Genomic DNA, 23,939 nt, shown 5'->3' with positions numbered 1-23,939 from the left:
ACCAGCCTCTTCTATCCTAAGCTTGTTGATTTGCAATCTCTGTGGATAGTGGGGAGCACCTAGAAGCCAGATCATAAGGCTGGGATGTCCCAGAGTATAGAATCCTATCTTAATGATTTGTATATTCAGTACTGATAGTACCTCACTGGCACAGTTATCAGTAAAAACCCTTCCCTTACAACTGAGGTGGGAGATAGGCATATGAACATATTGCTCATTTCTAAGAAAATAAAATATTTCATTGTTCGGCAAACAAGCTTTTTATGCTTCCCCATTTTCTCATGTTCATATGCCTATCTCCCACACTATGTTATTATTCCTATCTTAGTGATTTGTATATTCAGTACTAACAGAGTGTGACGTATCTGGCAGATACGTCCGAGGTATTATGAAAGCGCAGCAGTAAATCACCTAGTTAAGAGAGCTGATGTCCACCAGGACTTCTTGGAGAAGGTGACACTGCATTGCTAAGTAGTAACTTTAAAACTCCTAAAAAGGTCAGCATGCATATTTTTCAATATTTGCTTTAACTGTCATTGCAAACACTTAAAACATATATTGAAAGTTGAAGAAACACGAGGTAATTCTGTATCCTATTCAGTTTCATGCTATGATAACGATAAATGCATTAGAGGTAGGAGAGCAGGAGGACTTGTATCGTGGTCACAATCCTGCTGACCAAAACATGATCTGGTCCAGACAGGATAAAGTAAAGAAACCAACAGAAACCAGTATATGGTAATGAAAATGATCCCTAGTGGCCCTTATAGCTCATTAGCATAAGACCAGCACCATGACAGTTTACAAATGCCATGGCAACAACCTGGAAGTTACTGCCCTTTCCTAGAAAGTTCTAAATAACCCACCTCTCAAATTGCACTAACCTGCCCCTTAATTTGCATGTAATTAAAAGTGGACATAAGTGGATATAAGCACAGTTGCCAGCAGCCCATACATTGCCAACTCTGGGCACACTGCCTATGAGTTAGGTCACAAGGAGCAGAATCATTGAATAAAAGATTACTGTCTAACACCACTGCCTCATCCTGGAATCCTTTCCTGGGTATGCCAAGAACTCTCTTGGGCTAAGCCCCAATTTTGGGGCTCACCTGTCCTGTATCACATTAATATTTCCTTTTAGGAGTGAAAATGGGGAAGCATAAAAGGCTTGTTTGCCGAACAATGAAATATTTTATTTTCTTAGAAAATAACCATGTCAGCTTGGTGCAGTGGCTCACACCTGTAATCCCAGCACTTGGGGAGGCCAAGGCGTGCAGATCACTTGAGCCCAGGAGTTCAAGACCAGTCTGGGCAACATGGCAAAACAAAAATTACAAAAATTAGCTGGCTGTCATGGCGTGCACCTTGCAGTTCCAGCTATTCAGGAGGCTGAGGTGAGAAGATCACCTGGGCCCAGGAAATCGAGACAGCAGTGAGCCATGATTGTGCCACTGCACTGCAGCCTCAATGACAGAGCAAGACCCTGTCTCAAAAAAAAAAAAAAAAAAAAAAAAAGAAGAAGAAGAAAATCGCCATGTCATCTGACAGGAGAAATTATCTGGAAGTTACAATAGTCACTGTTTAACCAGCATTGAGTAGTATTGACATGGTATTTATTCTCTTACTTGCTTCTCAGTCTTAGAAAATGTGGCTGACTTTTATCATCAGATAAGACTATTTATTTTATTTTATTTTATTTTATTTTATTTTTATACAGGGTCTCGCTCTGTTGCCCAGACTGGAGGGTAGTGGCACGATCTCAGCTCACTGAAACCTCTGCCTCCAGGCTCAAATGATTCTCATGTCTCAGCCTCTGGAGTAGCTGGGATTACAGGCGTGTACCACCACACCTGGCTAATTTTTTTTTTTTTTTTTTTTAGTAGACACAAGGTTTTGCCATGTTGGCAAGGCTGGTTTCAAACTCCTGGGTCTGGGCCAGGCTAGTCTCAAACTCCTGTAATCCCAGCTACTCCAGAGGCTGAGGCAGGAGGATTACTGGAGCCCAGGAGTTCAGAACTACAGTAAGCTATAATTGTACCACTGTACTATAGCTTAGGCAACAGAGTAAAGCTCTTCTGTTAAAAACGAAACAAAGTGAAACAAGTCAAACAAAAACTATGAATATAGAAAAATATTTATATGCCAAAAGAAAACCACTGCTAGTATAAATAGCAACGGATTTTTGGCTTTGATGTCAGGGAGATAATAAGAAGCACTAAGGGACTGAGTGCTTGAACTCCTGGCCCTGGGTGATCTGCCTGCCTTGGCTTCCCAAAGTGCTGGGATTACAGGTGTGAGCCACCATGTGCAGCCTAGTACATGATTTTTTAAAGACACAGATTTTATCCCTGGGAGCCAATAGAAAACTTTTATATGCACATTTCAACAGTAAAATAATTTTTAGAAATACCTTTGAAAATCTTTCAGATGTATGGTTGCATTTGAAAATCTTCAAGATTTGGGGGGACCTAAAATTCTTTCTCTTTATTTTTTTCTGAAAACAGCCATATTTTGTTCTTGATACAGATATATCAGGTTAAGAAGGAACATAAATAAATGTGTAATCACAAACACCCAATTAGTTTAATTAGCACTTTATCAATCACTAATGTGAGCAACATGGAGGACCTCAAACGGAAGGATTGCACTGTTTTGAAAGAGCCAGTCACTATAGTACATTAGTTTTGAGTCTGGAGAGGTTTTTATTTTGGGCCTTTTTACTTTTAATGAAAGATATAAGAGAGCAATATTTTTGGAGGAAATACCTCTATGGGGAGACACAATCTTCAGGAATGGAAGGCTGACTGCTTAGTGTACCTCAGCCACTCACGTAATTCTGTTTCCAAAGGCTAGTTCCTGGTCCATAAAATGTTATAATTTTGGCTTTGGTCAATTCATAATTTATACTCAGCCAGATGGGACACGGCATAAAATTTATTTTTGAACCATTTAAAAGGGGGTGAAAATATTTTAAAGCAGCTTAATGTTATACATGAGTCTGCAGATGAGATGTTTAAGACGATAAAAAAGGAACAAGCTGTTCTCAAACACTAGAAGTATGGACTTGAATAAACAGATGAGCTATGTGCAAATGATTTAAACCTATTCTAAACCTTTTTCTATTTGTTATGAATCTGAAAAGTTATTCAGTAGCATTCTACTTTTACCACCTTAAACATATTTATTTGAAAATACTTTGCTCAAAATGTCACTAGTAAATAAAATTAATCTTCTTAGATCACTCTGTAATTCCTATTGTTCTTTCCAGAAGAAAATCTTAATCAGCATTTTTCAAAACAATATCGGTAAATTGTTTTGAGTAGCTTTCTTTATCTTTTCATTAGATTTCTACCTCTTTCTAAATGTATAGTGCTGAGAATTAAAAACAAACAAACAAACAAAACAAACAAACAAACAAAAAAACATACCTTGGATTTGTCCCAGCAGCACCTGACAAACTGACAGGTGGAATAGAGAGTGTGGAGCTGGGGTTAGACCTGACGCTTGGCCGGTGAACAGACTTAGCCACATGAGCTGATGGTATCGATCCGACGAGCAGGTCAGGGTAGACAAAACAGTATGGTAAAAGAAAATGGAAGCACTGGGGCTTAAAGAGGGCATCCTGGGAGATTTGTGGGGCAGAGTCAAGAGGAAATCAAGTGATGTTTGAAGGTCAAAAGCCCAGAGAGTTGCCTTTAGGAAAGTTAGCCACTAGACCCAGGACCAAGATCCTTAGCAGAAGGTTGGAAAGAACAAGATGAGATCCAGTGCTAAATAGCATGAGTAAGAAGGCAGATAACTAAGACAAAAAGCTAAAGAACTAAAATGAAAGGCAATTAGCATAGAGTCCACGACCTAAGCTGAGGTTTGGGGTACGGTCGATCCCATCTCCCAGGTGGTGAACATAGTACCCATTACTTGGTTTTTCAAACCTTGACCCCCTCCTGCTGTCCTCCCTCTAGTAGTCCCACAGTGAATGTCAGGACTTTTACTAAGATGGCTGCGATGCAGATGATCTCTTCCTTCTTTGGCACTATTGCAGCCAGTTTTGATACCATGAGGGAAACGATGTTAAGGAAAAGTCTGACAGAAGACAATGGGCAGAACTGGAAATTTGCAGAGAAATGAAGACAAAACTCTTAAGGATATAGTAAACCTTGGCTTGTGTGATGCCTAAGAACAGCGTTACCTCAGAACTTTTTAGTTGCCTGGACCAATGTACCTCCTTTTTGTTGCAGCCATTTGGTTTGGAAAACAATGGATACATTAGCTGTTGGTCAGGGATGATGTATAAACTCAGTTGTTAAAAGATGATTCACAGTGGGCACCCAAGTCTCAGGATTAAGACCAAAGCCTTGTTGTGATTTGTGAGACTTGAGGTCAGAGATAATCTCCTTCTGAATCCCAAAGTACCAGGCAAGAACTATTTAAATTTCTTTTGCTGAAGATTAGAATTTGTGCTATAATTTTCAGCAAAATTTGAATCTGCAGATGGACAACAAATTGAATGAGAGGAAGACGAGCTAAGAGACAAGCTGGGCCTGAATTCATTCATAACAGTCTCAAATTTGATTTATTCTTAGAATTGGGAACAAAGGCTTTGAGTGGGACCCAAATTCTAATTTTATAATGTATGACAAATGAAAACATAAATACACATAAACAAATAGTTAAAAATATTTTTCCACTTTGAAAAAAAGAAAACGTATTTTTATGAACCTGAATGGATAATTCATTCCCTCTGCTCTTTCATCTTTTTAAAGAATAATTTTAACTTTTATTTTAGATTCAGGGGGTACATGTGCAGGTTTGTTACATGGGTATATTGTACGATACTGAGGTTTGGGTATGATTGATCTCATCTCCCAGGTAATGAGTTTAGTACCCATTACTTGGTTTTTCAATCGTTGATCCCCTCTTTCTGTCCTCCCTCTAGTAGTCACTAGTGTCTATTGTTGCCATCTTTATGTCCAGAAATACCCAATGTTTAGCTCCCACTTATAAGTGAGAATATCTGCTTTTGGTTTTCTGTTCCTGCGTTAATTTGCCTAGGATAATGGCCTCTAGCTGCATCCATGTTGCTGCAAAAGACATGATTTTATTTTTTTTTGTGGCTACACAGTATCCCATGGTGCATATGTGCCAAATTTTCTTTATCCAATCCATTGTTGATGGGTACCTAGATTGATTCCATGCCTTTGCCATTTTCTTTTTAATTTTATTTTATTATTTTCTGAGACAGAGTCTGGCTCCATCATCCAGGCTAGAGTGCAATGGCACAATCGCAGCTTACCGTGACCTCTGTCTCCCGGGTTCAAGGGATTCTCCTGCCTCAGCCTCCTGAGTAGCTGGGATTACAGGCATGGGCCACCACACCCAGTTAATTTTGTATTTTTAGTAGAGATGGGGTTTCTCCATGTTGGTCAAGCTGGTCTCCAACTCCCGACCTCAGGTGATCCGCCTGCCTTGGCCTCCCAAAGTGCTGGGATTACAGGTGTGAGCCAACGCGCACAGCCACCTTTGCTATTGTTAATAGTGCTGTGATGAACATATGAGTGCATATGTCTTTTGGTAGACAGTTTATTTTCTTTTGGATATATACCCCGTAATGGGATTGTTGGGTCAAATGGTAGTTCTGTTTTAAGGTTTTTGAGAAATCTCCAAACTGCTTTCCATAATGGCTAAAGTAATTTACACTCCCACCAACAGTGTATAAGAGTTCCCTTTACTCTACAGCCTTGCCAGCATCTGTTGTCTTTGACTTTTTAGTAATATCCATTTTGACTTGTGTGAGAGGGTATCTCATTGTGGTTTTGAATCGCATTTTTCTGATGATTAGTGATGTAGATATGTTTGTTGATTGCTTGTCTTATTTTAAGAAGTGTCTGTTCATGTCTTTTGCCCACTGTGTCAGTCAGGGTTCTCCAGAGGGACAGAGCTAATAGCACGTGTGTGTGTGTGTGTGTGTGTGTGTGTGTGTGTGTGTGTGTGTATCCTATAGGAGTTTATTACAAGATGAAATCCCATGATAGGCCATCTGCAAGCTGGGGAAGAGAGAAGCTGGTAGTGGCTCAGTCTGAATCCAAAAGCCTCAAAATGAGGGAAGCCAACAGTGCCATTCCTGTCAAGTCATGGTGCAAGTCCCAGAGTCCAAAGACTGAAGAACCTGGAGTGTGATGTTTAAGGGCAGGAGGAGCAGAAGGAAGCATCCAGCACAGGATAAAGAAGCAAGCAAGGTCACCCCACATTCTTCCACCTGCTTTATTCTAACTGCACTGGCAGCCAATTAGATGGTGCTCAACTTCATTAAGGATGGGTCTTCTGTTCCCAGTCCGCTGACTCAAATCTCAGTCTCCTCTAGCAACGCACTCACAGACACATCCAGAAACAATACTTTACCAGCCATCTGGGCATCTTTCAATCCAATCAAATTGACACCTACTAGTAACCATGACACACACTTTTTAATGGTGTTATTTCTTTTTTGCTGGTTCAATTGCTTAAATTCTTCATAGATTCTGGATATTAGACTTTTATCAGATGCATAGTTTTGAATATTTTCTCCCATTCTGTAGGTTGTTTGTTCACTGTGTTGATAGTTTCTTTTGCTGTGCAGAAGTTCTTTCATTTAATTAGGTCCCATTTGTCAATTTTTGTTTTTGTGCTAATTGCTTTTGAGGACTTAGTCATAAATTCTTTACCAAGGCCAATGTCCAGAATGATGTTTCCTAGGTTTTTTTCTAGGATTCTTATAGTTTGAGGTCTTACATTTAAATCTTTAATCCATCTTGATTTAATTTTTGTATATGGTAAAAGGCAGGAGTCCAGTTTCATTCTTCTGCATATGGCTAGCCAGCTATCCCAGCGCTATTTATTGAGTAGGGAGTCCTTTCCCCATGACTTGTTTTTGTTGACTTTGTCAAAGATTAAATGGCTGTAGGTGTGTGGCTTTATTTCTGGGTTCTCTATTCTGTTCCATTGATTTATGTGTCTGTTTCTGTACCAGTATGCTACTGTTTAAGTTATTGTAGTTTTACAGTATACTTTGAAGTTGGGTAATGAGATACCTCCAGCTTTTTTTGTTTTTGTTTAGGATTGCTTTGGCTATTCAGGCTTTTTTGGTTCCACATGAATTTTAGAATAGTTTTTTTTATCTGATTCTGTGAAAAATGATGTTGGTAGTTTGATGGGAACAACTTTGAACCTGTATATTTCTTTGGGCAGGATGGCCATTTTAATGATATTGATTATTTTAATCCATGAACATGGAATGTCCTCCCATTTGTTTGTGTCATGTATGATCCCTCTAAGCAGTATTGTGGTTCTTTTTGTAGAGATTTTTCACCTCCTTAGTTAGCTGTATTCTTGGGTATTTTTTTTTTTCATGTGGCTATTGTAAATGGGATTGTGTTCTTGATTTGGCTCTCAGCCTGAATATTATTGTGGTTTATAGAAATGTTACTGATTTTTGTACATTGATTTTGTATCCTGAGACTATACTGAAGTAGTTTATTCCAGGAACCTTTTGGCAGAATCTTTCAGGTTCTCTAGTTATAGAATCGTGTCATCCATGAAGAGAGGTAGTTTGAATTTTTCTTTTCCTATTTGGTTGCCTTTTATTTCTTTCTCTTGCCTGATTGGCTAGCACTTCCGGAACTATTTCGAATAGGAGTGGTGAGACTGGGTGTTCTTGTCTTAGTCTAGTTCTCAAGGGGAATGGTTCCAGCTTTTGCCCATTTAGTATGATATTGGCTGTGGGTTTGTCATAGATGACTCTTATTATTTTGAGGTATTGTCCATTGATGCCTAGATTGTTGAGGGTTTTTATCATGAGGAGGTCTTGGATTTTATTAAAAGCTTTTTTCATATCTATTGAAATGATTATGTGGTTTTTGTCTTCAATTCTCTTTATGTGGTGAATTATATTTATTGATTTGTGTATGTTCAACTAATCTTGCATCCCAGGAATGATGCCTACTTGATCATGGTGCATTAACTTTTTGATGTGCTGCTAGATTTGGTTTGCTAGTATTTTGTTGAGGATTTTTCTGTCTATGTTAATCAGGGATTGGCCTCTCATTTTCTTTCTTTGTTGTGTCTTTGCCAGGTTTTGGTATCTGGGTGATGCTGACTTCATAAAATGAGTTATGAAGGAGTTCTTCCTCCTTAATTTTTTGAAAAAGTTTCAGTAGAATTGGTACCATCTCTTCTTTGTACATCTTGTAGAATTCAGCTGTGTATCCATCTGGTCTGAGGCTTTTTTTGGTTAGCAGAATTTTTATTATTGATTGAATTTCAGAACTCAATATTATTCTGAATAGGGTTTCAATTTCCTTCTGATTAAATCTTGGGAGGTTGTTTGTTTCCAGAATTTTTTTCATTTTTCTCCAGATTTTCTAGTTTCTGTGCATAGAGGTGTTCATAATAGACTCTGAAGAGATTGGCTATAATGTCATCTATGTCGTTTCTGATTATGCTTCTTTGGATCTCTCTTTTTCTTTTTTTTTTAAATTTATTTATTATTATTATTATACTTTAAGTTCTAGGGTACATGTGCATAACGTGCAGGTTTGTTACATATGTATACTTGTGCCATGTTGGTGTGCTGCACCCATCAACTCGTCAGCACCCATCAACTCGTCATTTACATTAGGTGTAACTCCCAATGCAATCCTTCCCCCTTCCCCCCTCCCCATGATAGGCCCCGGTGTGTGATGTTCCCTTTCCCGAGTCCAAGTGATCTCATTGTTCAGTTCCCACCTATGAGTGAGAACATGCGGTGTTTGGTTTTCTGTTCTTGTGATAGTTTGCTAAGAATGATGGTTTCCAGCTGCATCCATGTCCCTACAAAGGACACAAACTCATCCATTTTTATGGCTGCATAGTATTCCATGGTGTATATGTGCCACATTTTCTTAATCCAGTCTGTCACTGATGGACATTTGGGTTGATTCCAAGTCTTTGCTATTGTGAATAGTGCCGCAATAAACATACGTGTGTATGTGTCTTTATAGCAGCATGATTTATAATCCTTTGGGTATATACCCAGTAATGGGATGGCTGGATCATATGGTACATCTAGTTCTAGATCTTTGAGGAATTGCCATACTTTTTTCCATAATGGTTGAACTAGTTTACAATCCCACCAACAGTGTAAAAGTGTTCCCATTTCTCCACATCCTCTCCAGCACCTGTTGTTTCCTGACTTTTTAATGATTGCCATTCTAACTGGTGTGAGATGGTATCTCATTGTGGTTTTGATTTGCATTTCTCTGATGGCCAGTGATGATGAGCATTTTTTCATGTGTCTGTTAGCTGTCTGAATGTCTTCTTTTGAGAAATGTCTGTTCATATCCTTTGCCCACTTTTTGATGGGGTTGTTCATTTTTTTCTTGTAAATTTGTTTGAGTTCTTTGTAGGTTCTGGATATTAGCCCTTTGTCACATGAGTAGATTGCAAAAATTTTCTCCCATTCTGTAGGTTGCCTGTTCACTCTGATGGTAGTTTCTTTTGCTGTGCAGAAGCTCTTTAGTTTAATGAGATCCTATTTGTCAATTTTGGCTTTTGTTGCCGTTGCTTTTGGTGTTTTAGACATGAAGTCTTTGCCCATGCCTATGTCCTGAATGGTACTACCTAGGTTTTCCTCTAGGATTTTTATGGTATTAGGTCTAACATTTAAGTCTCTAATCCATCTTGATTTAATTTTCGTATAAGGAGTAAGGAAAGGATCCAGTTTCATCTTTCTACTTATGGCTAGCCAATTTTCCCAGCACCATTTATTAAATAGGGAATCCTTTCCCCATTTCTTGTTTCTCTCAGGTTTGTCAAAGATCAGATGGCTTTAGATGTGTGGTATTATTTCTGAGGACTCTGTTCTGTTCCATTGGTCTATATCTCTGTTTTGGTACCAGTACCATGCTGTTTTGGTTACTGTAGCCTTGTAGTATAGTTTGCAGTCAGGTAGCATGATGCCTCCAGCTTTGTTCTTTTGACTTAGGATTGTCTTGGAGCTATGGGCTCTTTTTTGGTTCCATATGAACTTTAAAGCAGTTTTTTCCAATTCTGTGAAGAAAGTCATTGGTAGCTTGATGGGGTTGGCATTGAATCTATAAATAACCTTTCACGATATTGATTCTTCCTATCTATGAGCATAGTATGTTCTTCCATTTGTTTGTGTCCTCTTTTATTTCACTGAGCAGTGGTTTGTAGTTCTCCTTGAAGAGGTCCTTTACATCCCTTGTAAGATGGATTCCTAGATATTTTATTCTCTTTGAAGCGATTGTGAATGGAAGCTCATTCATGATTTGGCTCTCTGTTTGTCTGTTACTGGTGTATAAGAATGCTTGTGATTTTTGCACATTAATTTTATATCCTGAGACTTTGCTGAAGTTGCTTATGAGCTTAAGGAGATTTTGGGCTGAGACAATGGGGTTTTCTAAATATACAATCATGTCATCTGCAAAGAGGGACAATTTGACTTCTTCTTTTCCTAACTGAATACCCTTGATTTCTTTCTCTTCCCTGATTGCCCTAGCCAGAACTTCCAACACTATGTTGAATAGGAGTGGTGAGAGAGGGCATCCCTGTCTTATGCCAGTTTTCAAGGGAATTTTTCCAGTTTTTGCCCATTCAGTATGATATTGGCTGTGGGTTTGTCATAAATAGCTCTTATTATTTTGAGGTACATTCCATCAATACCGAATTTATTGAGCGTTTTTAGAATGAAGGGCTGTTGAATTTTGTCAAAAGCCTTTTCTGCATCTATTGAGATAATCATGCGGTTCTTGTCTTTGGTTCTGTTTATATGCTGGATTATGTTTATTGATTTGTGAATGTTGAACCAGCCTTGCATCCCAGGGATGAAGCCCACTTGATCATGGTGGATAAGCTTTTTGATGTTTTGCTGAATCCGGTTTGCCAGTATTTTATTGAGGATTTTTGCATCAATGTTCATCAGGGATATTGGTCTAAAATTCTCTTTGTTTGTTGTGTCTCTGCCAGGCTTTGGTATCAGGATGATGTTGGCCTCATAAAATGAGTTAGGGAGGATTCCCTCTTTTTCTATTGATTGGAATAGTTTCAGAAGGAATGGTACCAGCTCCTCCTTGTACCTCTGGTAGAATTCAGCTGTGAATCCATCTGGTCCTGGACGTTCTTTGGTTGGTAGGCTATTAATTATTGCCTCAATTTCAGAGCCTGCTAGTGGTCCATTCAGGGATTCAACTTCTTCCTGGTTTAGTCTTGGAAGAGTGTAAGTGTCCAGGAAATTATCCATTTCTTCTAGATTTTCTAGTTTATTTGGGTAGAGGTTTTTATAGTATTCTCTGATGGTAGTTTGTATTTCTCTGGGGTCAGTGGTGATATCCCCTTTATCATTTTTTATTGTGTCTATTTGATTCTTCTCTCTTTTATTCTTTATTAGTCTTGCTAGCAGTCTGTCAATTTTGTTGATCTTTTCAAAAAACCAACTCCTGGATTCATTGATTTTTTGGAGGGTTTTTTGTGTCTCTATCTCCTTCAGTTCTGCTCTGATCTTAGTTATTTCTTGCCTTCTGCTAGCTTTTGAATGTGTTTGCTCTTGCTTCTCTAGTTCTTTTAATTGTGATGTTAGAGTGTCAATTTTAGATCTTTCCTACTTTCTCTTGTGGGCATTTAGTGCTATAAATTTCCCTCTACACACTGCTTTAAATGTGTCCCAGAGATTCTGGTATGTTGTATCTTTGTTCTCATTGGTTTCAAAGAACATCTTTATTTCTGCCTTCATTTCGTTATGTACCCAGTAGTCATTCAGGAGCAGGTTGTTCAGTTTCCATGTAGTTGAGCGGTTTTGATTGAGTTTCTTAGTCCTGAGTTCTAGTTTGACTGCACTGTGGTCTGAGAGACAGTTTGTTATAATTTCTGTTCTTGTACATTTGCTGAGGAGTGCTTTACTTCCAATTACGTGGTCAATTTTGGAATAAGTGCGATGTGGTGCTGAGAAGAATGTATATTCTGTTGATTTGGGGTGGAGAGTTCTATAGATGTCTATTAGGTCTGCTTGCTGCAGAGATGAGTTCAATTCCTGGATATCCTTCTTAACTTTCAGTCTCGTTGATCTGTCTAATGTTAACAGTGGAGTGTTGAAGTCTCCCATTATTATTGTATGGGAGTCTAAGTCTCTTTGTAAGTCTCTAAGGACTTGCTTTATGAATGTGGGTGCTCCTGTATTGGGTGCATATATATTTAGGATAGTTATCTCTTCCTGTTGAATTGATCCCTTTACCATTATGTAATGGCCTTCTTTGTCTCTTTTGATCTTTGATGGTTTAAAGTCTATTTTATCAGAGACTAGTATTGCAACCCCCGCTTTTTTTTGTTCTCCATTTGCTTGGTAAATCTTCCTCCATCCCTTTATTTTGAGCCTATGTATGTCTCTGCATGTGAGATGGGTCTCCTGAATACAGCAGACTGATGGGTCTTGACTCTTTATCCAGTTTGCCAGTCTGTGTCTTTTAATTGGAGCACTTAGTCCATTTACATTTAAGGTTGATATTGTTATGTGTGAACCTGATCCTGCCATTATGATATTAACTGGTTATTTTGCTCGTTAGTTGATGCAGTTTCTTCCTAGCCTCGATGGTCTTTACATTTTGGCATGTTTTTGCAATGGCTGGTACTGGTTGTTCCTTTCCATGTTTAGTGCTTCCCTCAGGGTCTCTTGTAAGGCAGGCCTAGTGGTGACAAAATCTCTAAGCATTTGCTTATCTGTAAAGGATTTTATTTCTCCTTCACTTATGAAACTTAGTTTGGCTGGATTTGAAATTCTGGGTTTAAAATTCTTTTCTTTAAGAATGTTGAATATTGGCCCCCACTCTCTTCTGGCTTGGAGAGTTTCTGCCGAGAGATCTGCTGTTAGTCTGATGGGCTTCCCTTGGTGGGTAACCCGACCTTTCTCTCTGGCTGCCCTTAAGATTTTTTCCTTCATTTCAACTTTGGTGAATCTGGCAATTATGTGTCTTGGAGTTGCTCTTCTCGAGGAGTATCTTTGTGGCGTTCTCTGTATTTCCTGAATTTGAATGTTGGCCTGCCCTACTAGGTTGGGGAAGTTCTCCTGGATGATATCCTGAAGAGTGTTTTCCAACTTGGTTCCATTTTCCCCCTCACTTTCAGGCACCCCAATCAGACATAGATTTGGTCTTTTTACATAATCCCGTACTTCTTGCAGGCTTTGTTCATTTCTTTTTCTTCTTTTTTCTTTTGGTTTCTCTTCTCGCTTCATTTCATTCATTTGATCCTCAATCACTGATACTCTTTCTTCCAGTTGATCGAGTCGGTTACTGAAGCTTGTGCATTTGTCACGTATTTCTTGTGTCATGGTTTTCATCTCTTTCATTTTGTTTATGACCTTCTCTGCATGAATTACTCTAGCTATCAATTCTTCCACTTTTTTTTCAAGATTTTTAGTTTCTTTGCGCTGGGTACGTAATTCCTCCTTTAGCTCTGAGAAGTTTGATGGACTGAAGCCTTTTTCTCTCATCTCGTCAAAGTCATTCTCTGTCCAGCTTTGATCTGTTGCTGGCAATGAGCTGCGCTCCTTTGCCAGTGGTGATGTGCTCTTATTTTTTTGAATTTCCAGCTTTTCTGCCCTGCTTTTTCCCCATCTTTGTGGTTTTATCTGCCTCTTGTCTTTGATGATGGTGACGTACTGATGGGGTTTTGGTGTAGGTGTCCTTCCTGTTTGCTAGTTTTCCTTCTAACAGTCAGGACCCTCAGCTGTAGGTCTGTTGGAGATTGCTTGAGGTCCACTCCAGACCCTGTTTGCCTGGGTATCAGCAGCAGAGGCTGCAGAAGATAGAATATTGCTGAACAGCAAGTGTACCTGTCTGATTCTTGCTTTGGAAGCTTCCTCTCAGGGGGGTACTCTACCCTGTGAGGTGTGGGGTGTCAGACTGTCCCTAGTGGGGGACGTCTCCCAGTTAGGCTACTCAGGGGTCAGGGACCCACTTGAGCAGGCAGTCTGTCCCTTCTCAGATCTCAACCTCCGTGTTGGGAGATCCACTGCTCTCTTCAAAGCTGTCAGACAGAGTCGTTTGTGTCTGCAGAGGTTTCTGCTGCTTTTGTTGTTCTTTAGTTGTGCCCTGTCCCCGGAGGTGGAGTCTACAGAGACAGGCAGGTTTCCTTGAGCTGCTGTGAGCTCCACCCAGTTCGAGCTTCCCAGAGGCTTTGTTTACCTACTTAAGCGTCAGCAATGGTGGGCGCCCCTCCCCCAGCCTCGCTGCTGCCTTGCAGTTAGATCACAGACTGCTGTGCTAGCAATGAGGGAGGCTCCGTGGGCATGGGACCCTCCCGGCCAGGTGTGGGATACAATCTCCTGGTGTGCCCATTTGCTTAAAGCGCAGTATTGGGGTGGGAGTTACCCGATTTTCCAGGTGTTGTGTGTCTCAGTTCCCCTGGCTAGGAAAAGGGATTCCCTTCCCCCTTGCGCTTCCCAGGTGAGGCGATGCCTTGCCCTGCTTCAGCTCTTACTGTTCGGGCTGCAGCAGCTGACCAGCACTGATTGTCCGGCACTCCCTAGTGAGAGGAACCCAGCACCTCAGTTGAAAATGGAGAAATCACCGGTCTTCTGTGTCGCTCGCGCTGGGAGTTGGAGACTGGAGGTGTTCCTATTTGGCCATCTTGCTCCGCCGGATCTCTCTTTTTCTTTGTTAATCTAGCTAGCAGTCTATCAACCTTGTCTATTTTTTCCAAATTACCAACTTTTATTTCATTGATTCTTTGTATGGATATTTTGTTGATTCTTTGTATGGGTCTCACATTAAATTCTGCTAATTATTATTTAATTTCTTATTTTCTTCTACTAGCTTTCGGGTTAGTCTGTCCTTGTTTTTCTGGTTTCTCTAGGTATGATTAGATCATTGATTTGAGACCTTCCTAACTTTCTGAGGTAGGTATTTAGCACTATAAACTTTCCTCTTAGCACTGCTTTTGGTGCATTCTAGAAGTTTTGGTATGCTGTGACTCTGCTTTCATTTATTTCAAATAATTATTTGATTTCTGCCTTAATTTTGTTGTTTGCCCAAAAGTCATTCAGGAGCAAGTTGTTTAATTTCCAGGTAATTGAGTGGTTTTGGGAAATGTCCTTCGCATTGATTTCTATTTTTATTCCACTGTGATCTGAGAGTTAAATTTCTTTTCTAGCCAATACCTTTATTAAGTGAAGTAAGCCTATATAATCAGCCATTCTCTTTATCTTAACTGGCACCAAGAATGCCAATGAGAATAACATGATAGTAATTATAATTAGAGGTTAAATTTCTTTTCTATCATCTCCCAGAGAGACTATACCTATATTGTTTAGTGTTATATTCCCAGTGTCTAATGCAGTTATTATTTGGAAAATTGAGTGGATAAGTTGGTTGTCTTTCTTTGGGCTCCCCGCAAAGCTGGCCTTGACATAAGGACTTGGGTGGTGGTGGTTTATTTGGGATGTAAATTCAGGCAGCCAAGTGAGGTAATATGAAAGGGAGACAGGAAAAGAAAAAGAACCAATAAAAAGTATAAATAAACCAGCTCTTTGTAGGCAATTGGAATTCAATCCCACTAGAGACATTCTAAGAAAGCATATTGAACATACCTCAGAATTGTCCCACTGAACAATGAGAAGGTTAGGATTTTACCTACCAATTCGTCCTCTCTGAGTGAGGATTGACAATACCTGGTAGTTAACTCACTTGTGCTTTGTCATGAGACTCTGTGATGGTGCAAGCTTTCACAGTGTAGAGAAAGCCCTCTGGCAGATAAATGAGTAGAACCAGGAACTCAAGAGGGGAAGCTACCAGCATGCCAGAAACCATCTACCACAGTGACAGTTGAACTCAGAGCTGGATCAAGAGGATATGGAGTGGACACCAAAAGCATCTGCCATACTGCTTATCAACATCTGTTGTTTTTATCTGGCCATTATCTCACACTCACATCTTTGGGTCTTGGCATCTCCTTTCATTTGGTGAACTCTTATTCCTCCACTCCATGCATTTCTTGTGTGTCTGACAATCAAGAACTGCTTGATTCTGTCATACTGCTGTAGAATTTTTTATGTGGACACTGGAAGAAAGAATATGTCTTTTCTCTTAGTGAACTGACTAGAATAATATAAACCTGGAGCTGTCTACAACCATCCTTTTCCTTCCAATGCCGCAAGGAGAAAGCCATCTATAGTAGGAGAAAATAAAGTCAATATATACAAAGAGAAACAAAATCAAGGAATGGAGAGAACCACATAGACAAGGTTGGGTTCTTAAATGCAATCATTCTCTAAGACCAGTCTAATCTTGTCAGGTAGGTACCCTTGGCCTATTGAGTCTCATGAGGAAATTAATTTTTACTCTACCCTCCCCCCACCTAATTTTTTCTTTGCATATGCCAAATTGAATTCTCTTACAACCAAAAAAGCATTAATTAATACACTTAATTAAATATATATATTTATTCCACAATGTGACACGTTGTGACATACAATGATATGGTTTGGATCTGTGTCCCCACCAAATCTCATATTGAATTCTAATCCCCAGTGTTGGAGGTGGGGCTTGGTGGAAGGTGATTGGATCATGTAAGCAGAATTCTCATGAACGGCTTAGGAGTAAGTTATCATGAGATCTGGTTGTTTAAAAGTATGTAGCACTTCTCCCTTCTCTCTCTCGGTCATGCTTCGGCCTTGTAAGACACCTGCTCCTGCTTGCTTTGCCTTCCACCACAAGTAAAACCTCCCTAAGGCCTCCCCAGAAGCAAATGCTGCCATATTTACCGTACAGCCTGAGGAACCAGGAACCAATGAAAACCTCTTTTCTTTATAAATCACCAGTCTCATGTATTTATTTATAGCAGTGTGAGAATGGACTAATACATGCAGCAACCACTATTTTTTAGGAGGTTGAGAATCCCAAAATGAACCACACATACCTCATGTACATGAATGGAAACTTAACAGCTGGGAAGAAAATAATTATCTCTGCACTAGGAATAGAAGAAAAATGATACAAATCTTGTGTGGTCTGTAGAAGAACAAAACATCTTTCATAGGCTCTGAGTTTAGTGCATGGAAAGGTGGGTTTTATACCCAAATTTTATTTTGGACATCAAAGCACACATGGATTTTGGCAGAAAGGGTCCATCGGGGAAAGCTTTCTATTAGCAATATGACCTTGGCTTTTGTGTGTTCCTTTAAAGATTATCTTTAAAGCTGTTTTACTGTGTATTTATTATTTTATTAAGTAATACTTTATAATGACATCTTAAAGACATCAGCTCTTTTCCTCTTCTTTTTTTGCATCAGTTACTAGAAACAAGTTTAAGAAATAAATATCTTGATAACATCATTATCTACCTTATAAAGTATTTTTTTCTTTCTTTTCTTTTGTTAAATAGAAAATTCTTATTCTTCTCTCAGTCTGCTCCTAAAGAAACTGTTTATTTACAGCTTTTCTGTTTGACACTTTTGTGACACTTATTCAAATGGAAAAAAAAAAAAAAACAATTTCAAGTATTTTGTATTTACGTACATCATCCAGGATGTGTTTTCATGTAAAAATAGCAAATCAGTTTTTTGAGAAACATTTAAAAATTGACTTATGCATGTTTCTGATCAGTGTTTAATACACTTAAACACATTTTGAGTAGTTTATGTTGAGCAAGGATTGTGGTAGACCCAAAATAATTAGGTGAGTTCAAAAGTAATTGCGGTTTTTGCACTGTTGGAATTTGCCATTTGATAAAGGAATACATTCTTAAATAAATGGGAATTATGACTTTTTTTTGCTAATAACTTATTACTTGCTGTTTATTTTATGTTTGTTTTAGACGATGGGAATGATGTTAGACAAAAAGCAAATTCTAGCGATTTTCCTATTCAAATTCAAAGTGGGTCGTAAAGCAGCGGAGACAACTCGCAACATCAACATCACATTTGGCCCAGGAATTGCTAACAAACATACAGTGCAGTGGTGGTTCAAGACGTTTAGTGAAAGAGAAGAGAGCCTTGAAGATGAAGAGCATAGTGGCCGGCCATTGGAAGTTGACAACGACCAATTGAGAGCAATCATCGAAGCTGATCCTCTTACAACTACAGGAGAAGTGCCTGAAGAATTCAATGTTGAGCATTCTACCATCTTTTGGCATTTCAAGGAAATTAGAAAGGTGAAAAAGTTCAATAAATGGATGCCCCATGAGCTGACAGAAAATTTTTAAAAATCGTCATTTTGAAGTGTCATCTTCTCTTACACTACTTAGCAACAATGAACCATTTCTCAATCGGATTGTGACGTGTGACAAAGTAGATTATTTATACGACAACCAGCAATGATCAGTTCAGTGGTTGGACTAAGGAGAAGCTTCAAAGCGCTTCCCAACATCAAACTTTACCAAAGAAAGGTCATGGTCACTGTTTGGTGATCTGCTGCCGGTCTGATTCACTACAGCTTTCGGAATCCTGGTGGAACCATTACCTCTGAGAATTATGCTCAGCAAACTGATGAGATGCACCAAAAACTGCAAAGCCTGCAGCTGGCATTGGTCAACAGAAAGGGCCCAATTTTTCTCCAGGACAACACCTGACCGTACGTTGGCACAACCAACTTTTGGCTTCAAAGGTTGAATAAATTGGGCTACAAAGTTTTTCCTCATGCGTCACATTCACCTGACCTTTCTCCAACCACTTCTTCAAGCATCTCGACAACATTTTTCAGGGAAAACGCTTCCACAACCAGCAGGATGCAGAAAATGCTTTCCAAGAGTTTGTTGAATCTCTAAGCATGGATTTTTACGCTACCAGAATAAACAAACTTATTTCTCATTGGCAAAAATATTTTAATTGTAATGGTTTGTATTTTGATTAATAAAAATGTGTTTGAGCCTAGTTATAATTTAAAATTCAGGGTCTGAAACCGCTACTACTTTTGCACCAGCTATCAGGATGCATGTCCAGGTCTCACATAAAGCCTGGCAGATGATCTTTGTTATTAGAGAAGTTCTGCCAAGAAATTACTGTGAAACTCAACTGTCTCTAGGCTGTTCTGAGAAGAGAGACTTGGACCCATGGGTTGATCCCAGGCAAACACTGGCCATGAATGTGTTGGGCCCAAGTAGGGGCATAGGAGAAAGTTCATCCAGAACCACTGAGGCTAGTCAGTTGGAGGGAAAGCACCAGTAACGAAGGAAAGGAAAGGAAAGGTTATAGTAGCACTGAGTATCAGTGGATAAGCACTGGAGGAGCTTAGGGCAGAAAACAGAAAATAAGGCATCTGAGAGCAGGGAAGATTGAAAAGAAGTTGGATCAAGGGAGTGTCAGCTATGTCAGCAGTGAGAGGGTTGAAGGCCCACTTTTCTGCGGTGCTAGCAGGAGTATCTGGTAGTCTGAAGAGCTATTCACAATCAGACATTATTCACAGTCAAAATAAATGCAAATCAAAGCAATGGAGTTAATCTACCCATTTACTTACCACATGCCAAATGATTTATTAGATTAAATTGTTTCTCCCAATGTGGTTATACCTATTTACATTCCTATTTGTTAAGGATGGAAATGGCAGTTGCTCCTCATCTTCACCTGTAGTTTCTATCATTGGTCTTTTGTATTTTAGGATAATCATTATTTTAAAATATATCCTGTTTACTTCATGAGGAGCAGTGTTGAGAACCAATTTTCTATGACTTGAGAGAATCATACTAGACAGATTAGACAGGTAAGAATAAAAATGGACATTTAGAAGAGGCATGTGAGAAAATTAGCCTCTTCGTGTTAACTAATCCTCATCTGTGAAATTAAGGTAATACCTCATAAGGTTATTGTGAAGATTTGAATGTGTGAAGACATGTAAAGCACATTGTATTTGCAATGCCAGCTATTATTACATCTTCATCATAGAGTCAACCAAATAGTGAACAAACATTCCTAGGTACAATCTTCCATAGATTGTGCTAGGCTTCCCCAAACACTCTGGCACTCTACAGTATATCCAGCCATTCATTCATTTATCAGGCGTGCAGATCATAAGAGACACTTTTTCAGTCATTATGTGACAATGCCAGACCAAAAAAAATTATGAAAAAAATGTTCGACTAGGAGAGATAGGAATAAATGAAGATGGGTTATTTTCTTTATAATTTCTATCATATAAATATCTTCACAAATATTATGAATAGCTAATGATACTACTTTTTTCTCAAATTTGAGCTGTTGGCTTAAGAGAAGCCTAAGAAATATAATGGGGAAAGTAAAATTTAGAAATCACTTATAATTGTACACATACACATAAAATAATTTCTACCAATTCATACAATCTCAGAAATGTTATAATTTCAGAAGAGGAGATGGCAGATGCTATCAGTGGGGTCAGTGTAAACTTGATGTTAGCGTCATGAAAACACATTGTTTCATGTCAACACAAAAAATATAACTCCAAATGTGTTTATAATTAAAAGCAACAACTGAGCATTCATACCAAGGGTGCTATCTTCTACTTTTAAAATTGTACTTATAAGCAAGAATAGCATATTTTGTTTGTGGCTATTTAGCACTCAGCAGCAAGTACATAAGCTTGAGGAAAGGTTGTAAATAAGCCTACAGTTTTTATTTATCAACCACCGTATAACCAAGACAAAGCATCTTTGGAGGTACAAAAGTCAAATGTGTATTGCTAACTTTTTACACTCGTTATTTAAATATTATCTTACAAAAATTTGAATATGTAATATTGTAGCAAAGAAAAACATATCCTGAAACACTAGCACTATTATGTTTTGGTGTTCATGTCTGAATGTTTAATACACTCTAAAGGTTTGGATTTCTCATTAGAATTCTCATTGGCTAACTGGGTTGCTCAGTTAGATTCAGATACAATCAGATTTAGAGCTCTCAGTCACCTTAAGCCCATCGGCATATCAGCCCAGATAGGTACAGATGAATTTAGATCAATGAGATTATGTTCTGGGATTCCAGTTTTAGTAAGCAGATTTTCTCTTTTCTACTGAAAACATGTAGCCTGGACACCTTCTTGAGACTTCAAGGAGAATGCCTGTTGGGAATGGAGTCATTGCTAAGGAAATATTGCTGAGGAACAAGAGGAAACAACTATGGTCCAGTCACATTGTATGAATCATTGGATCAGTCTTCTGAAACTGTACCTTCTTTTGGACTTTTCACTTACATGTATCAATAAGTTCCCTGTATGGTTCAATTCAGATTGAGTTGGTGTTTTAGGTACTTGCAAACAGTTATGCTGACCAATATACTGAGCTACTGGTAGTTCCATTTTTACACGACCCTAAGCTCCATGAAGGAGATGATAGGGATCTGTTCTTATATGTAGTCTCAGCTTTTTCATGAAACCACTACTTCTATAATGTGAAATGTCATATGGATAGCCACTGGGCTTGGTGATAGAGGAAGTAGAGTTCAGTCTTGGTTCTGACATGTTTTTGATTAAGTTAATTCTGTAATTCATTTAATCTCAGTTTCTCTATAAAATGAAGAAGCAGACCTTTGTTTACATATCTATTATCTATCTATCAAAGCAGAGCTGTTTTTCAGAAGAAATCTTATATAGAACTCAACAAATAAAACATGTACAATTGTGAGTTATAAGAAAGGCAATTGTTTTTCTCATTCCTGTATCCTTAGCATAACCATAAACCTGGTGAAATGTATACACTCAGCAAGTAGTTGCAGAATGAATGAATAAAAGCAAAGCTCCTGTGTTGGAGAGATGACATGGAAGCTGAGTCCCCACTTGCTTGGCCTTCCCCTCATCCCCTTACCCACCCTTGAAGTGCCACTAAGAAGCTCGAGGGCTTGGCAGATCACAAGCTAAAAGTCAATGACCAAGTCATCTCTAAGGCCCTTCCAGTTCTAACATTGTGTAGTCCAATTTAGTGATTCCCAGCTGTGGCAGTGGAAGAGTGCACGTTGGTTATGTAATCAGAATTATGAGACTTTTCAAATGATTGTTCCCACTCTGCTGAGACTCTTTCTGTCACCTCAATCAATTATTTCTATTAATTAACCATGTACTAGTTGCATTAATGACAATTTGATAGATCATTTTTAAAAGAGCCTCCCATGCCCAGGCACTGTGCACCAGCCAGTGGTCGACCGCTAAACAAACAAGACAGAGTGACAGACATGATCCTGATATGGCTCGGACGAATGGAGGAACACCAGGTTCTTCCTCTCCAGTCGAATTAGAAAAACCAACACGGACACATGTGGAGCAGTTTTCAGGAGCAGAGAGTTTAATAGGCAAGAAAGAAAGGAGCAGCTCCCCTGTACAGAGACAGAGGGAGGGGGACTCCAAAGTCAAGAGACAAAACCTGGCATTCAGGTAATATCAACCAGCTATATTCCATGGCTGGAGGAGGTTGTGTCTGATTTGCATAGGGCTCAGGCGATTGGTTTGACCAGGCATGTCATTCAGGTAGCCCGCGAAAAAACTGGCCCTCCCACCCTAGTCTTTTAATATGCAAATTCAGAGCGCCATGATGTTCCACACAGGCGGGGATATGTGGGGGCGGCCATGCTTCCAGGCACATGTAGGGCAAAGGTAAGAAGGGCACGGGAATCGCCATGTTGTGTGGATCCAGTTTCTAACGGCCTGCATTTGCATATCAAAGTTTGCCGGCCTGGTTCTAAGAGCTGGGGATTTACAAGAAACTTTTCTGGAGATGCTTTAAAAATGAAAACTTTCCAAGGACCCCTTTTCCTCTCTATCTGCCTAAAATAATTTCTTAGTGACTCCTACAACAATCCCATTCTCTGGGAGCTTCCTTGGTTGAATATTATATCTGGGAGCTGTCAAAATCTTGATGCTTTAGGTCCCACCCCCAGATAATCTTATTTCAAAATTAAAAGTATGAAATTACAACAAGTACTGTTGTTTGTTGAATGATAGCTAACTGAAGAAATTAGTACTTGTAAAAAGGCTTACGTGGAACGTGTTGAGTTCTCTACATCTGAGGCAGTCGAGAGATTGGGCAAGTACTCTATAGCTATATCTGTCTCTCTCATATATATATATAGAGAGAGAGAGAGAGAGAGAGAGAGGAATCAGTCATCCGGGGATGATTTTATAAGTTTGAACTTATGAAAATGTGTGAAGTTAACACACAGTCACTCTTCATAATGCAATATGGGCTCTCAAGTGATAGCTTCATGATAATGAAGAGATATCTGAGGGCAGAGTTTTATTCCTTTTCCCACAATATATGTGTGAGTGTGTGTGTGTGTGTGTGTGTGTGTGTGTGTGTGTGTATAGGAAAGACTGTTGGGATGAACAGGTCTGAAGAGAGTAAGGACCTTTCAGTTTCTTGGCAGAAATGGTATCTAGTGGGAGGTAACTACACATTAGGTATATGGAAGAGGAAGCATTTGATGTATTAGATGGTGAAGCTATTTTCAGATGAAAGTGTGATAAGTAAAGCTTTTAAAACTAGCAAATTTTAGCCTGATTTAATCCTTACCTGTGGTAAAACAAACAAAAAACATACCTGTGTGACTGTGAAATTTAAAAGAAAACAAAACCAATCTCTTTAGTTACCTTAAGGATGAGAATTTATGTATTAGTTTAGGCGATTAGAGTTAGTACCAGTTCTGGTACTTAAACTTAATAGAAAATAAAGAAATAAATAAATAGAGTTTAAAACACTCAGAAAAGCCATTTGTTGTTTTCAAAATGGATACTTTGATCATGTTTGTGGTGGAATTTTAGACTAGTGCAAGAATGAGATGGTATTTGTGCATTTATTTATTTCTTTTAAGGTTCAGTTCAACTGACATATTCTTGCATGAAATCTCTAATCCTTGTTAGCACAAAGGAATTTGTTTGACAAGACATGCAAAATAGTCACAGTTACATTATTTATTATTTTTAATGCTACAATTTTTCTTAATCAGTTGCAAGCTCATAGAG

The 23,939-nt window shown here is 38.8% G+C and overlaps 1 long non-coding RNA gene and 1 pseudogene across 1 annotated transcript in view; both read left to right on the top strand.

The window, feature by feature from the left end:
- The first annotated feature begins 17,841 nt into the window (after nt 1-17,841).
- Nucleotides 17,842-18,872, top strand: LOC139361753 (histone-lysine N-methyltransferase SETMAR-like; annotated as a pseudogene).
- Nucleotides 18,873-22,514: 3,642 nt separating this feature from the next.
- LOC105499012 (uncharacterized) overlaps nt 22,515-23,939 on the top strand; it is a 36,662-nt gene continuing 35,237 nt past the window's right edge. The window contains exon 1 of the long non-coding RNA XR_011619348.1: nt 22,515-22,574. This is a non-coding gene — a long non-coding RNA (uncharacterized lncRNA). The remainder of the gene's footprint in view (nt 22,575-23,939) is intronic.

Source organism: Macaca nemestrina, chromosome 2 (genome assembly GCF_043159975.1).
Source record: "Macaca nemestrina isolate mMacNem1 chromosome 2, mMacNem.hap1, whole genome shotgun sequence".
NCBI lineage: Eukaryota > Metazoa > Chordata > Mammalia > Primates > Cercopithecidae > Macaca > Macaca nemestrina.
Note: the sequence above shows the minus strand (reverse complement) of the source record. Positions and strands in the feature narration are given on the sequence as shown.